Raw genomic sequence first — 9,458 nt, forward strand, 5'->3', positions numbered from 1 at the left:
CACATTGTCCTCGCTTTCTGATTCCGCCATTATTCCCCCCCCCCCCCCCCCCCCCCCTAGATTCTACAATGGCGCCGTTCCCACCCTACTCGTGAGAAATCTCGACCTCATCAAAGAGATTCAAATCTCGAAGTTCAAGAGCTGCAATCCTCGCGGGGTAAGAAGCAAGATTTTCCCTCGAGCTAACTTGAGCTCCAGATCAAAAATGAAAATAACTTTTTTTTTGGTTATTAGTCGATGCAAATGAAAAAGAGGATATTACAATTAGCAGAAGAAGAAAAAAAATTAGCGAAGAAACTGACCTTTTCGAGTAAGGAGTAGTGAGTTAAATATAACAGGGTACTCCTAAGCCCTTTTTTTCCTAGTAATTCATTGGATTCCACGAAGTGCTTGGGCGCCTTCTTTCGCGCACATATATTGGGGATACAATTACGCCAACATGCGTATGTACAATTGCGAACTATGACACCTAAGATATTTTTGGCCCTAAAATATAAAGTCTGCTACGTGACTCGTCATGCTGGTTTAAAGAGATACTGAACCGGAATTTGGATTTCGCAACATAAGGCTGCAAAAGCGTAGAACGGGACGTTACGAACTCCAAAACATCACTCATATATCGATTTATCTAAACAGTTGGGCGTACTTTTGAAAAAAAAGGGCGGGATCAAAAGAGGGCTATGACGTATTGAGGCGAGGTGGCCTCGCTTCTCTCCTCCTCGCTTCGGTTCACCAGCTCGACGGGACGTAGCGAAGAGGAGAGGGAACGGCAATCGTGACGTGACTTGTCTCGTCGGCTTCGTCGGCCGTGTTCAATCGCTTACTTCTTTTCCTAAAATACGGTGATCCGTTAGAGATATCGTTGTATGAGTGATGTTGTTTGGTTTTGCAGAGTCCAGCTAAAAATTTTGGTTCAGAATTTCTTTAACACTGAAAACCAAATTCTTAGCTCTATACTTGTTTTCACCACATATGGTTGTCGGAGGAAGAAGCTGTCTGTTGGCGTTGGAAGTGCGTACGTCTTGATAGGATAACATATATCCAGTCTTGTACACGTTACTAAGAAACAGTAATCGATTACAATTACTATTACTCTTGGCTAAAAAGTATTCGATTAGATTACTTGATTACTCGACGGCAAAAGTAATTGGACATTACTTAAAGAAGTAATCGTTATTTTTCCGATTACTTTATTGTGTCAAGACACGTCTTTAGCGCTCATAACAATGAACTACTTCCAACCTATATTTCACATTTGCACAATTATTGAAGAAGAAAAACTGGCTCTCTCTTCGTGGTCGTTGCACCTTCACAATGCAGACACAAGCATAGAATTCGTTTGAAGACGTTTAATGATTTCGGCGTTCGCCAGTGTGTTTTTGTGTGTGTGTGGGGGGGGGGGGGGGGGGGGGAGCGGATCTTGTTAAGCTTGAGCAAAGGTTGTCGCTCAAAGCTTGCGTCACTCATTTTATTATTCACATGTGGATGAGCTCGCATGTTATACAAAAGAGCAGCAGCTCCAGGATTTGAAACGGATAATGCGTAGTATCCATTAGCGGAAGAGATCGCCCCGACCACTCCTCAACTCGAAACATTGCTTGTCACAAAGACCACGTAGGGGAAATGGGGAAATATTTCAACTGCCTTTGTTATATTTTGCATCCGCTTTAGGCATTCTTCGGTTCTGGTTCTCCTACGGGCTGCGAGTAGGTACCCGAAGCAGGATTTTTTATTTTTTTTTTTATTTCTGTGTGTGTGTGTGTGCGTGAGGGGGCTAGTTTGAACGAAGGACTCACAAAGCTACATTCTGCTTCCTCAAACTTCGCCCTGAATGGCCTTTGTCATGCACTGGGGCTTTCCTGGGGCTTCCCAATCCCAGTCCCAGCTCGAAAAAAAACAACAAAAAAACGGACAGTCCACAGAAACTGTAAATAGAAAGAGATTGACCTCGTTTCCTACAGCTCCGCAAAAATCTTTCTTTTTTTCCGTTCGAAGAAAAAAAAAAAAGCAAATTTTATTTTTGTGATATTATAAAAAAAGCCGTGTGCCGAGGGGGGGGGGGGGGGCCCGTGGACAAATTGTAACGGTTACAAGTAATTTTATTACTTCAAAAAGTAATCAGATTACTCTTGTGATTACTGCCTAATAAAAGTAATCAACTGATTACAAAATTACTCCAAAAAGTAATCAATTACAAGTAATTTGATTACTTGTAATGCGTACGGTACAAGTCTGCATATATCTAACCTAAACCGCACATACAGGGTGAAACATACAGGCTTAGCACCTATGGAAACGCAGCGACGCCACCGGTCTGCAAACACGGCGCCGTTTCGGACGGGAGACAAGAGATGGCGCAACAAACGCCGCCACCGAGCGAGCCTACGGCACCGAGAGCAGGCCTTTTTAGCAGACGATCTTTTCGACTCAAAAGCTGCGCGCGTTCCGCAGGCGGCGACAGTCGCAGAAACAAAAAAGACAAGCGCGGTAACAGCAAGGAACTGCAGTTCCTTGCCTGCAAAAGGGCCGGCTCTCGGAGTCGTATGCTCGTTCGTTGGTGGCAGTTGGCGTCGCGACCGCTTGCGCCATCTCTTGTCTCCCGTGCGAAACGGCGCCGTGTTGTTTGAAGACCGGTGGCGTCGCTGCGTTTCCATAGGAGCTAAGCCTTTTTCTTTCTTTACTTTTTCCTCAGGCAAGTTCGCTTTTCGCAAATTTTACAAAAACAATGCACCATATGTGGGCAACGCTGCACCAAGTCGTAGCGCGATAGGCTAAGAAACCGAATTGTCCGGTCGATTTAAAGAGCCTGGCGTCTCCTTGCTTCACCCTGTACATTCATCTTAATACTCTACATAAAGGAGGAAACTGTCAATAATTTACGAGGAATCGGGCTCACTTTCTTTTAAACTACGGTTCTTGTGGTGAACACGAGTATGGACATATTTTGGCCTATAGGTATATGTGCCGAGTTTCCTTCGCAGATCGCTACACACTAAATAAAGTCCGTGCGTCTACATTTCCGCACGACGCTCGGGGGGCCATTCACCGCAACGTACGGAGGCTGCTGAGCGAATGGCGATGCCGAAACATACGTTTAGGCCAAAAAGCGCAGTCTCAGTTGTGACATTAAGCAATACAAGACGTCGCGCTTGTATTGCTATGTCCGTGTCTGCCTTTCTGTCCATTGTCCTGTTGCGCTTTTTTAACATTGAGAAAATAAGACGCGTGGAACCTTCTCATGCGCGCACTATTTTCTCGGTAGCAGAGGGAAGCCGTAAAACTTTTGTGCGCGGAGCTTCTCTGGAACTCTCGACTTGTCCCCTATCATATAGGATGTACTTGGTGTACACGCGATAGAAGTATTATTACCATTTCGTACATTCTTAAAGTATTCCCTGCATGCGACAGCCTAGAAAGGCCAGAACGTGGCGAGGCTCAGCCATCTTGTTATCGCTTCTCCGTAGCCAATGAAATTGCTGCATTAGCCGATGAGAACGCCCAAGAGTCAATCGTGAAGCAAGAAGCGCGACCTTAACCCGGCCGCCCCCTGCGCTCCTTAGGCTGTCAGTGACTACATGCGCACATTAACGACGCTCGATTGATTTGACCGTATACGCCACTGATCTCAATGACAATTGCTGGATCGCGTTTGCCCGCTCTGCGAATGCGGTCACTAGCGGCCATTTTTAGGTAGAGTTATATTACCTCTAGCCAAGGTACAGCTCCTGCAGCCACTGTAATCCATCCATGGCAGACAGCGTTTTGGCAGGTGTGGTGGCAGGCGGCCGTCAAAATAGGGTGGATGACATTTCGTGCTTGATTGAAATTGTTTGACGAAACATGTTTTTGAAACCCAGCGTGAACGGTAGCCCGATCTTTGAGGACCCGGTGAAAGTTTCACGAAATCGCAGCACCGGGGGAAAAGCAGCACAGCTCGCATCGAAAGTCGCATCAAAATTAGCATCAAAAGCAGACGCCAGTACGGAGCCTGCTTTCGATGCGAGCTGCGCTGCTTTCCCCCGGTGCCGCGCTTTCGTAGAACTTTCTCCTGGTCCTCAAAGATGAGGCTACCGTTCACGCCGGGTTTCAAGAGTCTGCGTCGTCGAACAACTTGAATCAAGCACGAATTATGTCCCACGGTACAGTGTACTAGATCCACGGCAATTTTATGGCACCCAGCCGCCATTGCGCTGTCTGCCATATTACTATGATGGCTAGAGATGATATAACTCTACCTAAAGATGGCCGCCAGTGACCGCATTTCGGTCCATAGGCGGAGCTGGTCAAACGCGATCCAGCAAATAGACATAGAGATCAGTGGTATACGCACTGAGATAAAACCGCAAAGAGAAAACAAAAACGAAAAACAAAATAAATTACATTCTCGTAAGCATTTTTGTGTTTCGAAAATTCTGTATTGTATAGCGCTGCCTATAGTGCTCTTTTTGTTGTTTCGACCGCTTATTTACACTTTGCATATTTTGTTTTCATGAAGTGTTTTGCGTAATTTTCACTTTTTTTGTGTGTGTATGCTTGTATACCAATATTTCGTTTCACTTTACATCCGTCCGCAGCCCGCGCGGTTATACGATAGAGCCAATTCCTCAGCGCCAAAAGTGCATAGTCACTTTGCTTGTGGCCCTTATGGAATAACTATTCCCGCGGTTTACCCAGTCTCACATAAAAATGCGCGAGATCACGGCGATCTCACTGCGCGTTATTACTTCAGTCGGTGACAGCAACAGTGTAGAGGCGGTGAGTGCCGCGATGAGGCACTATGGCGCTGCTTGGTTCACTCCATAGGTTCGCAGAATCGGCTGTTGTCGGACTAGAAGTGAAACGGGGTACGGGCACCCTGCGTCCGCTAGGAGCCGCTACCGATCGCCCAACGAATAGCCGCCGCCTCCCGCTGCTCCTGCGCTTCCGCCAATAGAGATGTCGGCCTTGCAACGCCCACCGGCGTATACCACTGCAGTCGAGGCTGAGCGACTGCCCCGAGGTCGCTTCCCAATGAGTACGCGCGCCGCCGCCGCGAGAGGCGCGCGTATCGGCACTGAGTACGATCTACAGGGTGTCCATAGTCCGGCAGCTTTTGTTATTCTATAATCGTAATTGTTTTTTTTTTTTTTTTTTTTTTTTTACGTTTTGATAAAACGTACCGTGCGACCTCGTTTAATAGTGCGATGGGGTTGTGCCATTTTACTTTTTTTAACGCTCGGTATGCGTCATATGGCTGGCACCTAACCATATACGGTTAGGTGCCAGCAACGGAAGTCGATAGGCCGATCGGTATTCGAACGCTGACCTAGCGCTCGTCTCCTCACTGATTGGACACCAGTGCCAGCCGAACCTCTTCCTCGAGTGCCTTTGTGTAACTTCCGGCCCGGGGGGGGGGGGGGGGGGGGGGGGAACACTCCCGTCTTAAGACATACATCGGCGCTCTGCTCCGTGAAACGAGCGCCCTCCGGACTTCCCCAAAGAAAGAGCGCGAGAGAAAGTGGCGAAGAATGTGAGAGAAAGAAAGCACTCGCTCACTTTGCCGCAACGGTTCGAGGTTTCATTCCCTTTTGTTGCGAGCTGGTGCCGGGGCTCTGGTTGGCGCTTCCACGTTCCAATTGTTCTACAGCGTCTCACACACCCAACAGGCTCTGAGAAAGTCGCAGTTGCACTGCGTCCGCAAAACATGGACCCTTGAGTAAGACATCCACGTTGCGCTCACGCAGTTACCACGCTCGACACAGGACCGCTCCACACAACCCAGTCTCCACATGTGTGCACTGTTTCTCCACACTAACACATCACATTCTGTGTTACCACTGCCTTTGTCACGCTAGTACGGCAAAGGAGCGACGTTTTGTCGGAATTGTTATGGTTTATACACTGTTGATTCGATACCTCCGAACTCTGGGGCACAATTTCTTCGCAATAGAAAAGATGGAATCCATGCTACGTATCAACAAATGAAATAAAATGTTTATGTTTTTTTGTTTTTTGTTTCTTACAATATGTATATTGTTTTTGTTTGCAGATGGTCTCGTGCTTTACCAAATACCACCCATTTCGAAAACACAATGTTTTCAACGCCGCGGGACAGCGATGGAGAGACATGCGAAAGGTTCTGAAACGTTCTCTCGATCTCAAGCACGTGAAGGAGGTATTGTTGTCTCCACTATTTTCTTACCATGCGTTATATAATTTCTCGGATATCTTGTCAAAGCGGTGGCACCTCACTACTGCACATTCTCCTCTCTAGTAACTTCACCTTCTTGCGTATTGACAAACGTGTATTCTCTATACTCTTTTCGTGACAAACGCCACCAGGCGGTGCTCCAGCCCCGACGTCCTAAAGTCCCTTCATGTTTCAAAAGTAGCGCAAGGTGCGTCGATGCACGAGGCACGTCCAACGTGAAGACCTTGGGAAGATCATGGCGGCACAGCGCAACACTGAGCTAAATTTCAGACGCCATGTTCTTCCCGGAAGTGGGGTGCGGCACGTGTCTTGTGCATCCCCACGGCACCACTTTTCCCAGAAGAGATGGGCTTTACGAAGTTCCTGAGAACTTCCGGTTCATAAAGAGAACGATCAAAGCCCACCTTAACTCCGCTGCTTGAATTGTCGATGAAACGTTTGACCCCTAGTTCTTCAGGTGAGCGCCAAAAAAACGAAGACGCACGAGACCTGTTAAACTTTTTCGAATATTCTTGTAAACCAACTTGTCTCCTTTAAGACTTTAAATTGTACAGCCGAAGGCCCTCGTTAAGTCTCTAACTTTTTTGTCCGTGTAGCTTCCATGCTTTGTAGTACTGGTGACGTAAGCAAGCTCGACGGGCCATGCAAACCGGAAGTCGCTTGGGACGCAAGCGGCAGTTCATGTTTGTAAACAGCAAAATGGTATATAAATTATACTTCTTCTCACCTTAGCGTTGACTAACTACGAAGCCTGTGCAAGCGCGAGCGGCTAGCCATGACTGCCTTGGCTGAAGCACTCGCTGCACGAGCGCTCGTGCAGCCCGCTAAGCTTCATCCAATGCAACTAGCTCATGCTTTTAGCCTGCGCGGATAACAATGATTGATGCGAAGGTGAGACGAAGTATGAACGACTTGCCTTGTGCCCCGGTCACACTACTCATACCATCATAAAAAAGACAGTCTGCAAACACAAGTCACCGCAATACCCGTGGTCCGAATATGGGCGTGCAAAGTTTCTCCCTGAAATCACTGCGGAATTCGAGGCACGGATCTCGCGGGGACTCGCGTTCAAATCCGCAAGCAAATTGTATTTAGTATAATGTACAAGCAGTGTGAGCCCGGCTTTGGGGATATCATATCCGTGAATGTAGCCTCGATGCTCAGAAACGCTCTGAATGTGGAGAGCAAGTCGTCTGTGTGTAGCGCAGGGGCGGTGTTGACGTAAGAACGACGCGGAGTTCTGATTGGCTTTGACTGGACGAATAGTGGGTAGACCTCAATGGATGTCTTGAGGTCTAGCCACTCTTTTTTAGAGCGCAGCTCTTAGGCGCTCGTTTCCGGCTCTAGCGGCGTCGGCGTCGGCGTCGCCGTCGCCGTATACCCTCCCCTAGTACCCCTAGCGCAGCTCTTGAGGTACCTAGTACCTCAAGAGCTGCGCTCGAATTCGGCGTTACAGGGAGTTGTAAACGGCTTTTTTTTTAATCAGCCAATAAGAGCTCGGCGTTCTGACATCATCGCAACCCCTATGTAAGAAGCAGACGAACTTGAGGTCTTATAGAATGAATGTACTTATAGGCCTTCAGGGACCTCGCGTAACAGTGTGACGTCACGCTACACTGCCGTCAAGCGACGCAATGAAGTCAGGTGACGGTTTCGCATTATGGCGTTACGTGACATCAGGCGACATCCTGACGGGAAATTGTTACGTTACGCGCCACCATGACGTCACGGTACACTGTTACGGCTCAATATCTTCGCGAAACCCTCGAAAAGTGCCCTTCAGTGCCTTACTACCCAGCGCCCAAAGTGAGGCGTGCGAAACAGCCCTACTATATGCTATGCGTTTAGAATGCCCTTAAAAACAGCCAACATAAAAAGAATAATATAAAGATTGTAAGCACCATGGTGGCGTACATTACCCCCCCCCCCCCCCTCCGAAAACAAAAATAAATAAAAAAAAAATAAAACAACGTTAAGTGTTGCGCCATCAGCACCATTAACAATGGTGCTGATGTATGCTCATCTATCTAGTTGTAACGTCAAAAACATGATGAGTTAGTGCGTATCGCTCTCATTTGTTACTGCGGATTCAAAGATGGACAGCCTTTCCTGCGGCTATGGTGCCTGGAACGCGTCTTAGACCGGTGTGCTTACCGCGTCCACAAAAGTGGTCCAGGATTTCCACCTGATGACGTCATAAAAGTATCGCGCTGTCGCCGGTCGCGATCCTGGCGGTGTCCGAACAAGCGGCGGTGGATGTGGCAGACGCCTGTTCTGCTGCAGGTCACTCTTCACCATGACTGTCCACTGAAGCTACAGCAGCCGGAAGTTGGGACGCCTGGGACGTCGCGACGACAGCGACACTCGCGTTCGCTCGACGAGCTTTTCGCCAGCATTTCTTCGACCGACCGCCAGGATCGCGACATTCCTAAAGCGTGACTAGTTAGGCTCTAGTGAGCATGGGCGCAACTCAATACCTGGAGAGTGTTTGCAATTTAATGGCGGCGCCTGAGAGAGAGGATTCGGGAAAAGATATGCGTCAATGTTGCCTGCACGAGAGCAGACGCCGGCTTTGTTGCAACTCTGTTGCTCCATGCGCCTTTCCTCCTCTCGCCTCCCATTGCAAGAAACGAACGCCTTGGCGCAGCCTCTATCGCTTCCTTCTCGCTCCGAGAATCACAAACGTCGAGAGGAGAAAGCAGGGTTGCCAAACAAGCAGCAACGTCCAAGATGGCGGAATTTACTATTTTTCGCGTTAAAAGAATACCTAACCTATCGCAACAAAACTGGTGGATGTGGAAAAGTAATCATTTATACCTTGTGTAGATTATTCAAGCCCCTTTATGGGCTCTTATGACTTTAGTTAGGAAATAAAACGACCCTTTGCCCCATAGACTCCCAGCAAAATTTAGCAATTAAATGGCGGACATGCCCCGTGATCCTCGATCTAGCAGTTGCACCCACCCTCACTTGTGCCTCCCTAAGCGTGACACTCCGGCTTCTGTTACGTTATTTGTTGCCACGTCGGGGCCAGTATTCGATATATGGGCGAGATAGGACGCTAAACACACCAGTCGGAGACACGCTCTAGGCACCACACTACGGCTCTTAATGTGCGACAGTGTATAGTCACTGAGAGCTTAAGAAATGCTGGGCGTGGCCTATTGCGATCAGGGTTCTCGCTTTGTTTTTTGTTCTTGGGTTATTTTAATCGGCTGAAGCAGCAATCTCATTGGCTGCGGATTTATAATAAAACTTTCGAGATGCG

The sequence above is a fragment of the Ixodes scapularis genome, unplaced genomic scaffold (assembly GCF_016920785.2).
Source record: "Ixodes scapularis isolate PalLabHiFi unplaced genomic scaffold, ASM1692078v2 PGA_scaffold8__174_contigs__length_109621045, whole genome shotgun sequence".
Classification (NCBI taxonomy): Eukaryota; Metazoa; Arthropoda; class Arachnida; order Ixodida; family Ixodidae; genus Ixodes; species Ixodes scapularis.